At 39.0% G+C, this 20,782-nt stretch overlaps 1 protein-coding gene and 1 pseudogene across 9 annotated transcripts in view; one reads left to right on the plus strand and one right to left on the minus strand.

The window, feature by feature from the left end:
• Window positions 1-12,740, minus strand: part of LOC148651605 (collagen alpha-1(VI) chain-like) — a 31,860-nt pseudogene extending 19,120 nt beyond the window's left edge. Inside the window, exons 1-15 of the transcript XR_015925783.1 lie at window positions 12,639-12,740; window positions 11,901-12,041; window positions 9,548-9,677; window positions 8,398-8,598; window positions 6,935-7,094; window positions 6,026-6,139; window positions 5,913-5,933; window positions 5,468-5,488; window positions 5,312-5,356; window positions 3,035-3,088; window positions 2,162-2,206; window positions 1,747-1,773; window positions 1,516-1,542; window positions 1,148-1,192; window positions 101-154 (exon numbers count right to left, since the gene is read on the minus strand). The product of XR_015925783.1 is annotated as a collagen alpha-1(VI) chain-like (transcript). The remainder of the gene's footprint in view (window positions 1-100; window positions 155-1,147; window positions 1,193-1,515; window positions 1,543-1,746; window positions 1,774-2,161; window positions 2,207-3,034; window positions 3,089-5,311; window positions 5,357-5,467; window positions 5,489-5,912; window positions 5,934-6,025; window positions 6,140-6,934; window positions 7,095-8,397; window positions 8,599-9,547; window positions 9,678-11,900; window positions 12,042-12,638) is intronic.
• A 4,276-nt stretch (window positions 12,741-17,016) lies between these two features.
• Window positions 17,017-20,782, plus strand: part of col6a4a (collagen, type VI, alpha 4a) — a 51,622-nt gene continuing 47,856 nt past the window's right edge. For all 8 annotated transcript variants that reach the window (XM_088602141.1, XM_088602142.1, XM_088602140.1 and 5 more), the window contains exons 1-2: window positions 17,017-17,222; window positions 19,099-19,162. The gene's annotated coding sequence lies outside the window, so the exon portion shown is untranslated. The remainder of the gene's footprint in view (window positions 17,223-19,098; window positions 19,163-20,782) is intronic.

Genomic DNA, 20,782 nt, shown 5'->3' on the forward strand with positions numbered 1-20,782 from the left:
ATAAGATACATCCCCGAATTGCACAGGAAGAAAAGCTGACAATCTTCTATCCACGGAGCTCGAAGGGGAAACAGCCAAGATCTGGACTGTGTACACTTACGTCAGGCCCTTCATCTCCATTACACCCTGGCAGGCCTGGGGGGCCTGTCTCTCCCTGCCCAGACAAGGGAAGATAGAGGAACACATTAGAGGTGCCGCTCACAGCAGCTACCTGAGCTCATCCTGGTTTCCGTAGTGTCAAACCGACTAGACTCCCCCCTGGATGGGACCCCTGTCCATCACCGGAATGATCCCCACTTACACCGCTGGGCGGACTGGACCCACCCTGGTGCAGCGGCACTGTCTGCAGCAGGGACTCGAACCCTCAGCCATACACAGGCGGGCCCCCATTAAAAATCCCAGGTTTAAAAATCCCAGCTCTCAGGGTTAGGACCCGGAGAGCTGTGACGTGGAGCGAAACAATGAAAACAGGGGAATTATATATGTAAATATGGAGGTTCAGGACTATAAGGCTGTAAACTTTGCCCAATGCGATTTAAAGCAGGAGGCATTTCCCATAAGAGACTGGAAACCAAATAACCAAATATAGTAAGAGGGTACTGTTATAAATCCAGGTTTCCTTTTTAAATAATGCAATTTACAGAGAAATGACTTGAGTTGCATTCCCAACACACAAATGTCCCCACATTTTGCTCTGTTGTTGCTCTTGGCACAAGAAAACATATAGTTCTGTTTCTCAAATAACACAGCTGAGATCCCAACTGGAGTCAGAAAACACAAATGTTATTTTCACCCTTATAAAATTAACGAAACAATTAAAATGTGCAATTCAGTATTTCAGTCACACATTCATTTGAACAAATTGACAGATTCCCATCTCGGTGTTGCTGTCCATAAGCATTACAGTCTTAATTACGTCTGTAATAAAGTCATTTGGAGTTTTTAAGCTTTGGTTGGTTTTTGTATTTTTCCTGATATCAGATCCATTTCAGACTCTTACTCACTTTTTTGAAAAGTAACTTGTTATGGAACAAACCTGGGGAGTAATACTGTATAAAATTCAAAACGGATGTGTTAAAACTGAGCTTGGCCTTCCTAACTCAGATATTTTTAGCTGTTGTAATGAAAGGTATGTGGAGATACAAACCAAAGCTCCATCTTTCCCATCAACACCATTTGCTCCTTTTTCTCCCTGTTAAAGAGAAATACATGCAAGATAAACTAAGAGTAATTTTGTAAAAGCACACCATTTATTTGGAGTAAAGTACTGATGTCATGTTGAAAGAGACCGAATACAACTTGATTTTGTCCTGTACTTTAAACTGGCCTGGATGCTTTTTAAAGAATATTAGACAAACAACTGAAGTAGCTTCACGTTCAAAAGCGTTCCTTTGTCTTACATTTGGTGTTCAGCGTGGGCCGTAAGCTTTTGTAAAAATGAAAAGATATCATAAGATAGAAGCTGAAGACTGTTGCGAAGAATGAACTGCCCAGAAAACAAATGCACATACTAACCTTTTGTCCAGAAAGTCCTCGATGGCCCTACAGAAAACAGAGTTAAATAGTTATTATTGAACTTGTCTGATTAGAAACAAATAAAGGTGACTGCTTGGTATATTTTTTTCTGGCGACTCTCTGAGTGATTGAAAGCCCTCTGTAGATGCACAATCAGCTATAGTTGTGTCTACGTAGCTGCCATATTATTTGTATAAATGTTTGGAATTCAGCAGTACTGTCTGACCTTACCTTTTCACCTGGGGGGCCTTTATCGCCCTGTAATGAGAAGAAGGTTGATCTTTAATATGGTAAAGAAGAGCACAGATTAAGACAGGCTGGTGAACACAGCAGTACGCAGAACGTCCTGGCACGGCTCTTAAAGGGAGGCATGCAAAGATAAAGATCTTAATCCAGGGGAGGCTGTTAAAAGCTGTGTTTTATTTTTCGTTTGGCATTGGAGAGTTTCTAAGCGCAGAACACTTGTGAAATAAACCACATACACGATGAACACTATTGAGGAACTTGCGAGCACCTACCAAAAGCTAGCAAATCAGAGGTATTGAGGTACAGAGGTACTTTTCTGTTCTTTTAACCTAATAGTTAAAATAATAATAGGACCATCTTTCTTCCTGGGTGGTACCTTAACTAAATAAAAATGAATTACCTTTTCTCCCACATGACCTGGGGAACCCTGATCCCCAAGAATTCCCTGTAAGGATAAAGGTAACAGGTCGTCACATACCGTCAAATCGATTTGGCCCTAATGCGTATTAAGAAAATACTCTTCTATAAAAAATAGCAGTTCAGTACTGTAGACCTTACAAGAACTCGGTTCCTATGGTTTCTGTAATTCCCAGCACACCACTGGGTGTTTTTAATGTTTATGTTTTACATTCTGACACAAGAGGCAGCAGGCAGTGGTTCTACGTAATATGCCCCTGTCTATACTGTATGTGCTGAAAGGTTTTCCATTTTGGTGTAGCAAATAGAGCTTCTTTGGGCTTTTTGTGCCTATGGCGAAAATGAGTGGGGTGTCTAAAGCCACATCTAATCACAGTGAGATCCCATTAGAAAAGTAACTAAACAAATGTTGTCCAGTCTCCATAGTAACATACCTAAAAAGGCCAACATGTGACTAAACTAAACTTCAGTGGATAAAATACACTTTAGTGCCTAAATAAAACATTTGAGAGTGCATGAATGATAACACTCATAGGAGACACAGGTGAAGGATTCCACCTACTCTAATGTCTCCGGTACTTGATCTGTCAAAACCCTTTGGTAAAGTGCTTACTACAGTATCTGTATTGCCTAATTTTCAAATCAGAAATTGGAAAACCAATTATTTAGCAGGCCGAGTGCCACATACAGAAATTAGTAAAATAACAATTTTACGCTTTATATCAAACAGCAACAATAGTATAATACCGTACGTTCTTATAATATACATCCTTGAAAGCCCATACGAAGTGTGTTCACATACACTGTACACAGGCTTATCTCCATGTATCACTAAGAGTGAAATATTTCAACACACCTTTGGTCCAATACCTCCGGGCTTCCCAGCAATACCTCGTCTTCCAGGTGTTCCCTACAAAACAGCATTAAGCTAATGAACCATTTCTTTTCACTTACAGGATGAGACAGATTTTGTTTTTCACAGTGCAAGACAGTGCACATTCTGACTGCAAAGGACTGTCAGCGCAGCGCCACGCACTCAGATCCTATTCAGTCCCTACCAGAGGAGTTCTGCACCATCACACCTGGACGTTCTGGTGGATTTTGTCATGGGGTCCGTGACCATCGTCTATCACGGCTGGACTGTGTTTGGTTGCAGTGCTGTGTCAGGCGAGAGTCTGCTGAGCACCCCAGGTGGCAAGTGATGGTGTGTTGACCAAGTGTGGACTCCAACCTACCTTGAGCTCCAAGGCATTGCTCTCTTGATGGGGGGCGGGGGCCGGGGGGGCACCGATGCATAAAAAGTGATGTATTTCTATGGCTTCTAGAAATCTAAGGGTTCCCTGTCATAAAGGTTACCCTTTACAGCCTATGCAAGCCACTGTCTGAAACACCTGGGCTCAGTTAGGGGGACCCCCTGACACCCCACGTTTGTCAGAGGGGAAAACCCACATTACTAGTCCCAGAATTATGAGTATCCACATTTTAGGATTGACAGGACCGGCCAGCATCAGACTTCATCTCTAAAAAAAAATTCATCTCTACTTCATCCTTAGCCTCTACTTGTTCTTGCGTGCTTAACGCAGAGCACCCCACTCTAACATAGCCCACGGTTCCAGTTCATGTATCTTCAGATACATCCAATCCAGTACAGTTTACATTTGACATGGACAAGCATTTCTAATTCAACACATATTTTACCAGATATTTTTACATACTGTATGTTTCTGAAATACATACAAAAACAATACGTAAAATATATTGTGAAATATTTAGTGCAGCATTTTTATATTCATAACCATCAATATTTCAGATGTGATTTTCTGAATAAATACTTAATAGATTGTGCAGTAGATATCTAATATACCTAATGTCAGAATTCACATTTAGAGGTGATAATCATACCAGAGGTGAAAATGTTAATGGATCTGTGCTTCCATCAGTCTCAAATATGTTTTTTCAATCTTGTGAGAAACTCCTGAATACTTGATGTGTCCAAGTGCTTATTGGCAAATCCAAGTTGACTCCCAACCATGCGATCAATTTTCTTCTAATAAACATACTTTTGTCATAGACAAGACTTATCATTGTCCACCAAAGTTTTAAAACTACAAATCTTCAGCTTCATTAAAGGACTTTCCAAATTCCTCAAATTGTGCCAGGAATCCAATATGGCAGCCAAACCATGTGACTAACTATAACTTTCAAACCGATACAACATGCATGAACTCTGAAGCATGATTTCTTGCCAAGTGGTTTAGATTTCATACGTATTTGAAAATACCAGAGAATCAAAAACTAAAGAAGAAACAATCCTGGCAATATCAACTCAGTTCCAAGAATTTTGATGGCTGCTCCCCAAATAACTGCAGCAGATCTGTCAGTTCATAAAAGACAAGCTAAGGTTGTGGCCTGTTTTATGGCCCAAACCTGCATTTTAAAACTAAAACCCATAACGTTTAAAAGCTGTGTATTACACAAGGTGTCTTAAAATACCAATTATGATGCTTTGAAGGAAGGACTAATTTGGCTTTAATGCCACATTTCTACACTAATAACGTATACTTATACATTTTTTAATACTCTTTTAGCCTTGGGAGTAAGCTTCACTTTTACAACAGCAAAAAAAAAGTCTTAAGGGATATTCTGTGTAAATCAGCTCAGAAGTAATGACTGTTTTACAACACAGCTGTTCTGCATGTACTTGAGTAACTTGAGTAACTGCTGAAAGAGTTCTTGTAGGACGTTTACATCCGATTTACTCTTTCTTCACAGCCCCTTTATTTTATAATCGTGACAGGTCAGATTCACATCTCTCTTTACTTCAGGAAACATGCCAGCTCTTTGATTAGGTTCTTTGCCTGAAAAGCGTGAGCCCTTCTCGACCTCCAGTTTTAGCAAAGGATGCAAAAGAAAACGTTCTAGATGTTTTATTGACTTCACAAATTTCTGTTAATATTCTTACCAATTCTGTTTGCAATGAGCTTTGTGTCATAAATCTTTAGACCACTTTCCCTGAGCTTGATTCACTTCCATTTCCTTATGTATTTTGTCTCATAATAAGATATACTAGCTGGACTGGCTGGAAATCTTCTCCGAGATTAAAAATTGGATGACAGGGTTATCTGTACTTTACCGCTTCTCCGCTGTCACCAGCAGGTCCAGGAATTCCTATTCCAGCCTGCAAATCCAAAAGAAAGACCCTTATCAGCAGACTGCTTTGGCTACTGAAATAAATCACTGATACTATGCAAAGAATTGACTGCTTCCAAGTCCAAGTCCTGATCTTTACCTTGCATTCGTATGTGCAGCACTGAAAAGGAAGACAAGTATATGATCAGATAATGAGTTTCCAATCATTATTTTTTACAGGTTATTATGTCAATGTAATTCATGTACTGTATATGATATGCACAGTGCCATAATATGTATGCTAAAATAGAGAGCTGTACAATTTTACACTGAATTGTTTGTCCACATAAAATACAACATGATTTGAAAACATGCACTTATTTATAGTACAGACAATATAAACTATGGCACACATATATACAGTAAATGCACCATTGAAACACTGTATATGTTACATGTTCATTCATCTTTACTTAACTCTAAGTGCATCCTACATGACATGAACTGACATTCAGCTTAAAGATCAGTATCTTTCCGAATCCACTCAAAAGCTGGAGAACAGTTCTATTCTCTGCCTGCCCCCGAAGCGGAATGAATCAACTCACCAAAGGCTCTGATTCCTTGTACTGCAGGAAGGGAGACAGAAGAGACACAATCAGTAGGACAACCTGTTTAAAGTGAGAAATCCACTCTTTTTATTGGAACGAGGGCCACTTACAATGGTGGAGATGATGGTGTTTATGGTGTTTTTTACCACAGCTGGGTTCTCGCTAGTGGCCGACAGGTTGAGTCTGTACTGAACATCAGTTGCAATGGAATTCAGTCGGTTATCCTGTGTCAGAAGCAGAAGACTCAGTCCTGATACAACACTTTTTCTGTTGATGATGCAACGCATGTCTACCCTGTGGTCTTTACGTAGAAAGACAATAACCTTTTAAAACAATCTTCTGCAATTTAACAGAGGGCTTTATACCTTAGCCACATTGGAGGGAATGTAAAAAGTTTGCACGGTACAAAAACTACATATCTTACCTCTGTGGTATTAAAACAAACCTCAGATGTTGGCTATTTAAAATATTTTACTGTACTTAGTCAAATTTCACCCTTAAATTTTATATTCATCCAGGTTGCTAAACTGTTCTAATACTGGACACTGTATATTTCCCACGTTTTCACTGCAATAGCACAGATCACAGCAACACTGCATTGTAACTGAAACACCGGAACTGCACGGCTGTACAGTACATACAAACATTAACTGTGCTTGGCAGGGTCTCCCATCTTATGATATCCTTCGTACTTAAGTCACCTGCAGTTGTCTAGACATTGTCTTTGCAGATAACAGACCCCTCTTGTTAGCACGGGTCTCTGGTACATACAGTTCAGCAGCTCTTCCATTCAGAGAAAGCTTGTCCTTGTGTGTACCACCTTGCTAATGAACAAAAACCAGACACAAGATAATATCAAATATTTCCCCATTTGACATCATTCCAATCTGAGTTCGTAGTTGTTTTTGGGCGGATGTAACGGACTAAATCCATTGGGATTCTATAGCTGAGCACGGCCACCAGCGACGGAGGTCTTTCTCAGCACCAGCGGCCTGCTGCATGGCAGTCTCTGCACATACCAGATGATCAGGAGAAATGGCCACACCGAAGATTTTAATATCCATTCCTTTCGCTTCGGTGACGGCATAGCTGATTCCCCCACAGGGCTCCTTGTAGCCATCGAACGGATGCCCATCTGTTACAACAACCATGTATTTGTTACCGTGGAAAGGTGAGCTCCTGAAAGAGAACAGATCAAGGCCTGAATTGGTAAACAACAGAAACTGCAATGCTGTCAGAAATATCAATTATTTAATAAATGGCATAAAAGGATGTAGCAGCATTTTGTGGTGTAACTGTTGTACTGCAACAGGAAAGCAAACTATCATTAGGTATCAGTAGAGAATATTAGTTACAAGGAAACAAGAACTGTCGTATGATTTAGAGGACAGTGACTTCCTCAGGGAAGTGGTCACAGTTCTTCTTTTTCTTGTAGTATATAATATTCTCCTTCCGAATGAGAAGACCTTGTGAGGATTTTGAATCATGATCTAAATAATTGACATCCCTTTGGGCAGCTCTGTGCTGAAGGTGGCAAGCTTTTACTTCTATAGTTTTGCAGGTATTTGCCCTAGAAGAACTCTGAGAAACTAAACTGATGTTATCAGGTGCTTGGAAGAAGCTGTACCGCTTGAGGGATTTTATACCCCATATGAGCGCGTGAAGATCTCGGTTGTAAATCACCTTGACAAGACGCTGAATAAAGACACCACTTACTGAGTGAGAGGATTGCAGTCCAAACTCAGTATTTAAAGTCTGAACAGGGAACAGGGGGTTCAGTAGCTATGAATCATTTGTGTTAGTCATATTGTAGTTAAGATCATACCTCCATTGAAAAAATAAAATTAAACTGTATCAATGTCAGTGATTCATTTTGCAAGTACACCACAGTATCAACAGTTATATTTGTAATATTACCTAATCAGCACAGTTCTTTAGCAATACTTGTTATAAAGTAAACTTTGAAAATGTTATAAAACTATTTTTTTTGTGTAAGCTGATTTGAAATGAAAAATGTGTCAGACAGAAAGGGGGTTAATTAAAAATGTCCTGAAGTTATTGCAATGCTCAGAAAATGTAAAAGAATATTTTACTTTTTTCGCTTTAGATTACAAAATGGTTTCAGGCATATAGGTGTATATGCTTATTCAGCCAAAAGAACAAAACTAGCCTTAAATGCTGATTAATGGCAGTAAGTAATTCTTTGGGCAGTAATCCTTCAGACAATAGCACTGACAGTGTCTTCTATTTGATTTATTTGATTAATCCCAATAATATTGTGAGGTACTTCCAAAAATGAAATAGTTGAGATTTTCTTTTCAAAAAGCCCCTTTTTACAAGAATTTGTCCCTTTTTAAAGTTCCTGCCCATTGTTTTACAGAACTGACGCTAGGACCTCAGAAGATGCTGGGGTTCTCAGTCCCGCACACACCTCATCGGGATTGAGAGTAAGTGCAGGCAGGAGGCGAGAGGCTTGGGTTACCCTGACACCAGCTGCCCTGTGGCCACAGCAATGGCACAGTCGGTGTGCGTGCCTTTTCCAATGTAGCGCACATCTTGGATGGCCTTCTGCAGCTTCCCGCTGCCTGTGGCCACACTGGTGAGCTCACTCATGATCTTGACCTCATCGCTGTAGTGAAGAATCCCTGCGTTCCAGGTCAGGTTGCGGTCACAGCGGTAATACCTGTGCTCGAGATCGAAAGAGAAATGTTGAGATTATCAGGCGGGATCAGCAGCGGTGACACGGCCGCTCGGACCAAAACAGCCTGCTCCACACGACGTAACAACTGGGCCTGCAGCACAGTTCCTGTATGTTTCAAAATAAGAGAGGAAAATGCAACAGCCACGTAATATCCCAATATTTAGCCATGGATTCCTTTAAATTGGAGTGAATATTAATGCAAGTTCACTCTATAGTGTAAAGAGGTCTAGCTGATGGTGAGGATGGGATCTATCTATAAATGTATGTATCTATATACTGTATGAAGTGGTGCTCGCTCAACCACAGAGACTGCTTCAATGTGTGTGGAGGTGAACAACACTGATTCGTTAAGTCAGGAGATCATACTTTACAGGAAAGCTCATAATGGATTTTCTAAAGCAATTGCATTGTAAAATGAAAAGGTGGCATCAAGGAAAACACATTTGGGATAACCTCTGTCTTGGAGAGAGGCATTGCTCCATTATTTAAGGATGTTATGAAAGGAAGGTTGTTGAGCTGTGGAAGACATACTGTATACAGCTCATCAAAAGAATTGGTGAAATTCTTGTCAAACCTGGGAATGAAAACCTACTTTGGTTCCTACTAAGGTTTATAAATGTGTATTTCCATGGTAAAATGCACATCTGGACAGAGGATTTGAAATGTCACAATGACTATGCTAAATCAATCTGTCCTATGACTTTTTTGAAATATCAGCTGCCTGTCAGGTATTAATTGTATGACATTCAACAAGAAAAACATGATGGTGTAACACAGATACGCTTGTCACAAATGTGAAAAATTCAATTCAAAGCAACAGTAATTTCTAAATCTTCACAGACAACAATAGCGAAGAATATTACTTTGTTAACTGTATCTAATACTTACTGTAATTGACAAAAATTAGGGTTATTGTTGATCATGTACAAACCTGTTGTTCAGCTGGTCCACAAAGTCTAAAGCGAACTGTTTGATCTTCTCAACAAAAGAACCGTATGGCTTGACTCTCAGTGCCACACTCTCAGAGGTGTCCAGCACAATGTAGACATCAGCAGGACATTCTAAACAGAAAGACCTCAACAGATCACAACCTTTCAACGTTACATACACATATCAAGAAATGGACAATTTCTTCAATCCTAAAAGTTAATCAGTGTACTTACAATATTCATTGCCTTACTCACTGACTTACTGTATTAATGAACATGTAGTTACAGTAGCTCCATTGGCCTTGCATTCGTAACCAAGTATTCTAATTGGCTTTATTATTGCTTCTGCATGTTATCTATCTGTGAAAAACTATAATGGTCCCAGCACTGAACCCAGTGGGACTCCTACTCGTCCAGCCCAGATACTTCTCATTTTACTATTACTCTCTGTTTCTGGCTTTTTCCTTTCTTATGAAGTGAATGCTTTTTTTCCAGATATAGTTATCTGAAGGACCTAAGAGGTTCAATGGTATTAGCCAATACAGTTTCATAAATAATATGAATGTCTTGCTTTGAAGTTGCAAATAGTTTTTGCTGTATTACATTATTTTACTAGCTCAATACCGAAATGTGGAAGTCCACCTCTGCAAGAAAGTGTATTTAGTTGCAAATTGAGTGAAATGCGGGAATGCTCTCCCGTTTCTTTTCAAGATCCAATTTTGAAATTAATTCCTAGACTCTAACAAGGACTCCAGGACACAGTGGTATAGTAGAGCAAGAACCACGCCAGTTTAATTAATTAATTTATTAATGAAGTAATAATACAAAATATACAAATTGATTAGTTGCTACTGATTTGTTAATGCGAAATAACTGTCCTGCTTAATACACGGCCACGAAACAGAGCAAGATAAATGAGGAGTTTTAAGCCTACATGATTTCAAGATTATCCTTTACTTGTAATATATTCTATAGGGAATAGTTTCTGGCATATTTGGAAGGTTTTATGAATGGCTTGTAGACAAATACAGTACATATGTTTTTAATAAATATAAAACAATTTTCGACAGAGCGTGGGCGCAACGGTTTCTGGTTTTAAATCCATGTGTTGTAGATTTACGGTATTTTCTAACACGCTTGTATCTATTCCCTCAGTTAATGGTTCATCCAAGCAGTAGCCGGGAAATCAGTTTTGCAAAGAACAGATGAATTAACAAGGAAACCCACGCTACATACAGTAAGGGCGGAGACTCTGTCTTGAGACTACTAATGGTAAAGAAATTACCGGAGTACAGTATTAAATAAGGACAGCAGAAATGTAATTAAAAGGTAATGAAAACTGGCTGATCATTTGAAAAATGTGCACATGCCACATTTTCTAGGACTATGTGAATCTAAGTACTTAAAAAGTATCAAGGAACCAGACACTGTTCAAATATCGATAGATGTCTTCCTCTTACACCATCTATTGGTACAGATCTGTTCAGACGCTATCAATATTATTTTCCCTTACTTTCTCCCATCTGTTTTAGGCATTAAACCAAACACAAATCAGTGCATTACTCCCTGCCTTTTATCACGGCTTTTACTATTCGAGAAACTGTGTAAGTAACACTGCGGTTAATGTGTTGAGTGCTGTGTCTTCTGCCAGAATTCTGCGACTTTGTTAGCCTCGAAGTCACTGCTGTATCAGTGAGAAGTTCACAGTACTATTTAAGCGCGTAAGATCTAAAGTTTATTTAATTACCTTAGCAGGGGCTGATTTTCTGTAATAGCTTTACCAATGCGTTTCCACTTTATTGAACCCCGGTGATTAGTTAACACTTCTAAGAAGACAATTCTCGCCTCCTCGGCGTCTTTTCATGTAAACTGTTTAGGTCAGTTATAGTAGCTTCTCTGATCTTTCAGCACGTTTATTGGTAACAGGGGTAAACATCATTTGTACAAAAAGTGAGTGAAAGTGTGCGTCTTCAACAAAAAGCAGATTTTTTAAATAACTTTTATTTTTGTCGTTGTTTCATTATCAGCTGAGTCAAATCAGGAATGAAAGCGCTGGCTGGCTCTATCTTGCTTTTTTTTTTTAATCAGATGTTAGTCCTGATTAGGAATACGTCTGCCCCACGCCAGGCAGGGGCCGGATTGAAAACGGCTAGGATTACGCCAGGGGTCCTGTGTATAGTACAGTAATGAAGTAACAAGACAAGCCGTATAAACAATGAAACCAATCATACAGCATGAGGAATGAGGGTGTCATGGTCGAATATGTGTTTATGGAAATGATCTAAATACGCGTGTGACATGTTTAGAAATGTCTGGACTGGAGCCCAAATCATAGCCATATGCAACATCTCTTACCGTAGAAATTATTTTTCACCTTGAGAAAGCCGTCCGCCGTGTACACGAAGTGCAGCAGGACAGCTGTCCTGAAAAGGGAGACCATGGCGGATGAATTGCCTGCTTCTCTTGGCGTGAGGATATCCTTATACAGTAGGTAACCTTTTAGAAAGCATAAAATAAGACAGCGTTTTATCTCAAGAAAAACTTTCATTAAGAGGTATGTTTTTTCAATTTAAAACTACCTTAGCTGTATTAAGTACTTCAGTCTGAACACAGAGCTCTTGACAGCATGTTTTGAACGCCATGCTGGTAATAATTATGATTTTTTAAACATAAATGGAATATAATTACTGCCTTAACCTGCTCTCCTTAATCACTCCTTAAGATTATAAAAGCATATTATGAAAGTATATTATTATAATACAATACTTATTTTTAACATAAGGTTTCACTTCAAACAGTAATTCATATTATTTGTTATTTTTATGAGGACTGTTAAATTTTAACACAAAACAAAAGTAGATTTTCAAAATTTAATTACAAATAAAAACAATCTTTGGCCTTGGGACAGTGCCTGTTTTCAATAACTTTGTACATACTGTATGTTCTACAGCACCTTGTAAAATCTGTAGAAAATAGTGATTATTCCTATAAAAAAGAATACCTTTATTCTGAATCAAACATTCAATTACTACTACAATATTAAATATTTCAGTGTATTATTTCAGAGAAGATCATACACAGAAATGGTCTTACCTCGTTAGCTTTGCATTGTAAAGATTCTTTTCTTCTGCAGCTCCTTACCTCATCCAGGTGAGTGCTTCACTCTCCTCATGCAGGAAAGGGAGGAGAGTCTCCTTCAACACTCCCTCCTGGAGTGAACTGAGTCCTCTCTTCTCAGGTGATGGTCCCATCAACATCATCAAACCATGAACCATTACAGTCTTTAATATAATAGTCTTTAACATCCCAGGCAAGCAGACAAAATATGCATGCACTCCATTTAAACTTTTCAGTGCTGGCTTCAGCATCTGTATTTTCAAGAACTAGTCATTTTTAATGTTTAATGATTTAGTGCATAGGTAGTAGACCTAGAAGACTGTAGGTGATTTGTTGCTACATAATTTACCACATTCAGAAGTTTGATATTGCAGTACAAGGACACAAGGCAATTGTAAAATAAAGTGATTGTAAACATCCTAATCAAATACATTTAAATATGGGAAGAGTTATGTGCTTTTTTGTTTATTATTTAATAGTTTCTGTTTTTGCTGCACCTCGACAGATATCTCCATGATTTAATTAATGTGAGCCATGGTACTTCTGTCTGTGTAACTGCTAAGGTTTGGTTGTGCCTCTTAATGACTTGAAGCCTTAGAGAACACCAGTGTCAGTGAACCTGTCATCTGAAAATATATAATGTACACTTATTTTATCCCTGGATAGGAGTGTGTAAAGTATTTGTTGAAATAGGTAATTAAGCACCCACTAGGGAAAAGATGAAGAATTTAATGGGAGGTTACAAATTTAAGAAATGATGTTCATTGCTCTTTACTGTCTATATTAGTTCAGAACATAGTTTGAGGTACGTTGGGCATGAGTGGGCTTGTCTGTGTTTGTGACTTTGATGGTAGAAGTGCACAGATGTTCTTTTTCCTCTTTAGTGGAGAAATGTATGACACTCCCCATCCAGAAAGTTTGAAAATTTGCTAGAGTACTGGCAAACAAGAACATCAGTGCGTATGGAAGATGACAAATGAGACGAAGCCATTTGACCCATTTAGTAGTTCGTTGCTGATCCAAGCAATTTGTAAAAGGAGCCTTGTTCTTGAAGTTTGTTCCCTACTCCCAGAACTCTTGGCATAAAAAAGTGCCTTCAGTTCTTATTTTTAAAGGCACTTTCATGCTGTTTTTGCTGATGTATCTGGTTGGTATTTCACGGTTTATTCTGAAGAACCCATGGTTCATATTGATGGATACTGACAGACTCTGGGTTGTGGTCTTTGTGTCTGTTTTGTAAGATGCCAAACAGAAATGAAAACAAGAGTAACTGTGATAACGTCTCAATGCCATTTTTTCAACATCCTGAATTACAGAGAGCAGTTTCAATCGAAAGGCACTGCCTCAGAAAGGGAAGAAGGTGGGGCTGTAGAATTCTGCACACTGGCTGTACTGTGTGGAATGTCAGTACAGTTGAGTTTGGTTGCATATGGGCTTTTGTGTAGTGTCCCAATCCTGACTGTCCTTATAGACTCTTCAATTCACAGTCTAAGTTGCCCATTCTCTGTTTTTTGTCTTACCCTCTATAGCATGCTGTCAGGAGTAAGCAAAGTCTCACATGTAGCTGCTTGTCTTCAGTTTAATTCCTTCCATTTTGACAGAAAGTTTCAATTCACAGGAATCTTGCTTTATCCCGTCTCTCAAACTGCAAACTGGTTACACTGGTCTCATTGTTATTAATCTGTTTGTGAACCAGAGGGAGAGTTAAATACTGAAAGAAGTAATGAAAGTATAGAATTCCATTTTGTTCGTAAATGAACAAACCATGGCTAGTCATGGTTACACTTTCATAAATAATTAGAGTTCCAGATTTTTAAATTACTACAGTACACAGCTGCATTGTGGAATATCAGATTGTAATACATTATACTGTTTTACCATTTTTTGACATTAGTGGAATTGTGCCAGGCACACATCCAAATGATGTCACGCCCTTAGTGAAGATAAGCAAAATGTGTTACTTGTAGCTTCACTAAAGATGCTGCGCAGTTTAATGGCTAAAATAGCATGGTCTCCTAAATCATTCAATCCAATCAAATCAAACTGCAATCAGTCAAAATCAGTATCAGTCATCGCTGACATTTCCCACTTTACAGACACTCTGAGGCAAAACCAGGTTTATCCCCGAATTAGATGGGGATTTCAAACAGCAGAAATGAGTTTCTAGGAAAGGAAACATTAGCTTCTCATCAGAAGTCCCTTGACATCTCCAGATTAAAAAAAAAAATGTCTATATGCTCCTTTATAGGACTCCTGAGTACTGGGTTCAATGTTAAACATGGAAAATATCTGTCTCTAAATGTTCACATATTTAAAGTTTGTGAGAATGGCCCTTCAGTTCCAAAAATGTAGGGTTCTGCAATGTGTTAATAGAATCTCAGAGGCTTGATTTCCAATGAACTGTTGCCCTCAATATAAGAGACCTGTCAGATTTCGTTATTCAATATGTGGATGTGGCGGTCTCCATAGGAATTTTCAGCTGACGGACGAGTGTTTGCTTTATTTGTCCTGTCATCCATCAAATGACTCTGAAAAGAAGGGCGATGATGGTATGAGACTAAATTTACTTGGAGAACAAGTTTTAACACATTTCAGCCAGAGGCCTAATTTTCATGCGCCATGTAGTGGAAATCCACTATTTCTGCTGAATTTCTGCACTAAAACCACAACAAGCGGGCTTCATTGCTCAGAGATTAGTCGATGCATGCATTTTTGTGTTTCATTTTCACATGGAAACTCCTTGCAAAACTTAGCTACTGGAATTTGAACTTTGAAATAGAAAATCTGAATTTTATCCCACAATCTTACAATAAGATTTCATTTATGTTCATTTATGCTATGACGTAAATGCAATTATGGAGTATGATAGAATTTACACACTTGAGTTCAAATATTTCATCATAACCAATCCATTCTATGATTGTATGTAGAATAATGTAGAATAATGTTTAATATCCCAGCCAGCCAGCCATTGATAGCCACCATCAATGCACACAGAACCCAGACAGACTTATACGAAGTGAAGTGCAAATTGAAATAAGACAGTGGTATCTTTTTGCTTTGAATAATATATATTGAAGATTTGTTTGTGTGACCAATAACTGTGAGTCAGTGAAAGTAGAAGCAAACTAACGAAGGAGATTACAGGCATGGAGCCCCATGCCAGAGAACCACGCTATGTGAAGAATGTCACGTTAAGTGCTGCAGTAATTATCTCTATTAGAAAGGTTGACTGACAGACTCTGTAAGTGAAAGGAGGCTGCCCCAGCTCCCAGAACAGAGATTGTTTACATTGGTTTTCTCAGCTTAAGAGAAGGATCCGTGAAGTTTATATTTTGTGAATCGAATGCTTCTAGGATTCTGGAATACATTATTCCCTTGCCAGTGATGGAATGTGGACAGACAGAAGAAGTGGTGAATAAAAGCAGATCGACAAGCAGAGGCATATGTTAAGTTGCTGCTGCAACCTAAGATTGAAATAGCACAGTGCATGAGTTTCTATCTCAGGTTCATTAAGCATTTATCTGTTTGTGCTTCTGCAGTGCTTCCTTGGTACATCTGTAGATGATATCTCAACTTAGCCCTGAAACAAAATCTCTTCCAAATCACTAATACAAAATCCGAACAGTATATCTTTGCCTAATAAGTATACATACACAAATGTTAATGTTTCCAGTTTTTTTATACCGCTTTTATTTACTGATGAATTTTAGAAAAGATATAAAAGTAATGAGCATTACACAGCAGATAACTTCCTTTTGCAGAACTTGTCTGGCAAGGCCACAGAAGGATATCATATTAGTCTTCTTTTCCTTTTAAAGCAATAGAAGATTCTAAGACTTAGGAGCTATGAATCTGCTTTATATAGTCTAACTCATTCAATACCTACCCAGCACACCACTGATAGTAAAGAAAAACTATTGTGTAACAGAGGCCTATCAGAGAAAAGTGTCAACCTAATAACTTTAACCTACTGCTTTATTAGTAAAATGAAATAAAAATAAATTCATAAGACAAACACAGTCAGGTGTGGATGTGATTACATGACTAACAATTATTCAACTTCACCAAAAGTAGTTAAAGTTGGTCCAATGATTTAATGTAGTGTCAGAATTAAAAAACAAACGTTAACAGTAATTTACTTTGAAATAAACCAGAGTAAAACGACCCCGAATAAAACCAGCAGAAGATTTCCTTTTTGCTTGAGACGTCCTCCGTGCAGGGATTCTGGAGCGCACAGCAAACCAGCGGTATCAGTGATCAGCGCAACTGAGTGCGCAGAGAATCTGCAAAACCAAATATATACAAGACGGAGTAAATATAACTAAAAAAAAAAACCTTTTTCCATTTAAAGGTGCGGCCCGTTTATTTTGAACTCCCTGTTCGTCTGATGGTGCCAGTGTGGATGCTTTATGGACAAATGAATCCAGCTTGTGTCCAGCAGCCTACCTTCTCGCGTCCGGGGCGGGAGCCGAGGAGGGGCTGGACAGCATTAACAGCCAGCGACCGTCGGTGAGCGCACGGAGTCGGATTTCCCGAGCTCTTCAAAGGCGCATCTCTGTGAGTATTGCAATGGCACTTGAAGTCAGTCCGATTCTTTCCTAACCTGTTTATAACAGATTTAGATATCCTGGTTAAATATTTTATGTTTAAACATATGCATACTTGCGGTATTGGTTTTCAGTGTCTCGAGGAAGCGCATTTCTTTATTCCTTAAAATTACCGTGCCAGTGTGGCATATTAAATGACATATTATTTGGGGCCATTTTATAATGACATTATGGAGGGGCTTTGCTGGTTCGAAGCCGGTTGTGCTTGTGTGGAGTTTGCATGTTTCCGCCTTCGTCGGTGTTTTTTCAGGGTATCCCAGTTTCCTCCACACACTGCGCAGGTTAATTTGCTTTTCTGACCTGCCACCCGTATGCGCGCGTTTGCCCCGAGACAGACTGGCACATACAGTCCGCTTTATGCGCTGTTCCTGGCGAGCTGGAATTCTCTCACATTTTTCTTTTAACTTAATCAGAAAATGGCTAAGTGTTATAGAGAATAATTTAGAGTATTCTCCAGGAATAACGCGGTTACGGAAAATGAACGGGTGTTTATAAGATGATAGTTATAGAGTCTGCTCATTTGGCTGCAGGAGATTTTATCTTATCAGTATTTGAAAACGAATGTCATTTTGATCATTATTCTCTAATGAAACAAAGTGTAAAATTAAAAAAAAAAGTTTTCTAAATTGTTGTGAAGGTGGATCAAACTTGCCTAACTGCATGTTCATCTTTTATTAAATTCTTCATAAAATGTTTAGTTCGCCCTCAATTTATTTATTTATATTTTTGGCATATTGTGAGGACTTCTCAGCAGCCATTATTTCAAGATTCCTCCTTGTTTGCTATGCGAGATGTTTAACTGATACCGATCTATTTCTGTTTGTATTGCGCATTGATTCTAGCTCACCAGCATTGCGGAGCTCTTCAGCGCAATTTCTTATTCCAAAGAATGTCATGAACCGTGGACCTCCAACTTCATGTTATTTCTGGAACAAAAGCAAAGCTTTGGCTCTTTGCAGCAAAATACATTTCTTCCTCTACACGAAGGTCTTATCCCGATTTAAAAAACGGCAAGCACACATAGACATGGTATTGTATTCCACCAGCGTGCGGGTATATCCAGCCTGATCCAGCTACTTGCAAAAATTCAACTGCGTAACATAAGAAGACAGAACTTGTCGAAATTACATTTATTCAGTGTTTCAGAAGTATAGATATAGTTCTTTTTAAAACGAATAGGCGTGCGCACTGATGAGAAAAAAGGCATTATCTACCGTTTAAGTTAGAGGTTGGAACAAGTTGCCCAAGAATCAAATCACTCTGCATTATGACCAGGCTGAAATAAGCTCAAACAAAATATGACTGATTCCAGGCACATGATTGAAAGACGTTTTGCTACTCAGGGGGAAATTAACAGCTTTTAAATCTCATTAGAACCAGTGATTTGTCCTGACAACACATTTGTTTTAATGTGACGCTTTTCATTTTGGACTGACGCTGCAGCACTAATATGTTTATACTGAGCTTAATTATTTAGCTCTTCGGACTGAGAGGCAGCTTGCAGGCTCAGAGGTTGGCACTGCAGCCTCAGAGCTCTGGGATCAACTCCAGACCATGCAGCCTGCTCTGGAGTGTATACTGTACGTTCTTCCCACATTCATGGCCAGTGCCTTTCCAGGAACATCTTGCCCAGGCGAATTTGCTCTTTAAGTTGTCCATACTTATTTCCTGCAATGGACTGGTGTCGCAGGCAGGATGTAGTCCCATTGTGCACTCTGAGCGTGTGAGATGAGGTCTGGGTTAACAGGGATATACTGTAGGGCTTCTAGATGTTGGATGGATGACACCGAACTGAGGGATCCTATTTCTTTGTTATTTTCACCAAGGGTTTGACAGAGTCCTCACAGGAGAGCCAATGCACCCCTGAAGAAAAAGCCCACACTTTGGCAGGTAAGCAACATTTTACAAGTAAATCATCATTACCAGTATGAGAAACTGATATACTGGTTTATGGCTTCTGGTACAATATACTATTAACCGCAGGGTAGAAGGTTTTGAATGACAATATTTTTATTCGCCGTCCTCCTCTGAATCTGAAACCTTTGCTAAATGTAAGATTAAAAGCTTGCTGGTGGTGGTACAAGGCTCCAGAAATAAAAGAAAAATACAAGGGGGTTTATATAGCCCAGCCACTGTGGAATGAACATCTCTGCAAGTCAAATGAATATAAATTTCACTAATGTGGTTTTGTACACATTCATTCATGTGCATTTGGTTGACGGCAGAGACCAAAAAAGATCAATCAGAGAACTCCCCCAGTTTTCTTTAAATCAGGAACATGTAGAACAAGGTCTGTAAAAGAGCTGTGTAACATGTCTTTGCGCATAAAGATAGCTGTGACAGACCCCAGACTCAAGCAGGGAGGTTTCAAAGGGTCTGCACACACAATAACTCACCATGGTCCTGAGATGTTTGCCTTTTAAGGTCAAACAAAAACACGGCACATGAAACACTCCAAAAAAAAAAAAAGCTCCCAGGCACAGATGCTACTGCTGTGCACACCCTTTAAATACCAACAAAAACCTAATTACACTAATGTGTAAATGTGTGTTCTAAATTCCTTACCAATCAACTAATAACCACACCAGTTCCAACGCATAACTTCAGCACACTAAAAGACCAGCTCCTCTACCGCGGCGGAGTGTTGCACCACTCAGTTCCACAGGAGCATGACGTCACCTCTGTGACCCGCTCAGCATGTGGATGTCCACAGGTGATTTACAGGCTGTGTCACGGCTTCAAGTGTCAGGTTTTCTGTAACTCTGCAATCCCCTTTTAACGATACCTGTCACACGTGTGGTGTGAGAACCTGTTGGTAGCAGGTAATGCATGCCCCCTTTAAGAGCGTTGCTTGTTTGATTTTTAGGGCGTTGCTCATGTGATTTGCAGAGGTCAAGGCACAGAACCACCAGTACAAAGCGGAAATATTACAATCATTACAGGAATATGAACATCAAGATCTGACCTCTCTTAGCAGTGACACTAATTGATACAGTATGTAGTAGCATTTAGTAACACCTTCTCCTGATTGGAGTTTTCATTCGAAGCTCTTCAGAACCCTGGAATGAGAAAATACATTTGTATATAATGCGTTTAAAATGAAGAAAATTGAGCACTTGGAGAGTGTTGATTTAGGTATCTTGTTTATGGCACCTACAAAGAAATACATTTTACTTCAGAAGTTCAAAACTACACTTAAATCAACACCAGTCTACTAATTATGAGTACTAAATGCCATGCATCTTAATTCATTGTAAGATATGTATCCCGTGTTGTCGTGAGCTCAATAACTGAATCACAAAAGTCGGCTAATTGGTACAGTGTAGAATGGTGAACAAGGATCCTTGTTTATGCAGTGTTGGAATTTAACATGCGAGATTTATACCAAATACAGCTGCACAGTTACATTCTTAATGGTGCTGTTGGGTTCTTGGGGACTGCTAAAACAAGGAGACCACACACGCATTGGTCAATTTAGCGTTTTGTCTGGACTGAGTTTCCTGTTTAAGT

The sequence above is a fragment of the Lepisosteus platostomus genome, chromosome 12 (assembly GCF_059453375.1).
Source record: "Lepisosteus platostomus isolate fLepPlt1 chromosome 12, fLepPlt1.hap1, whole genome shotgun sequence".
Classification (NCBI taxonomy): Eukaryota; Metazoa; Chordata; class Actinopteri; order Semionotiformes; family Lepisosteidae; genus Lepisosteus; species Lepisosteus platostomus.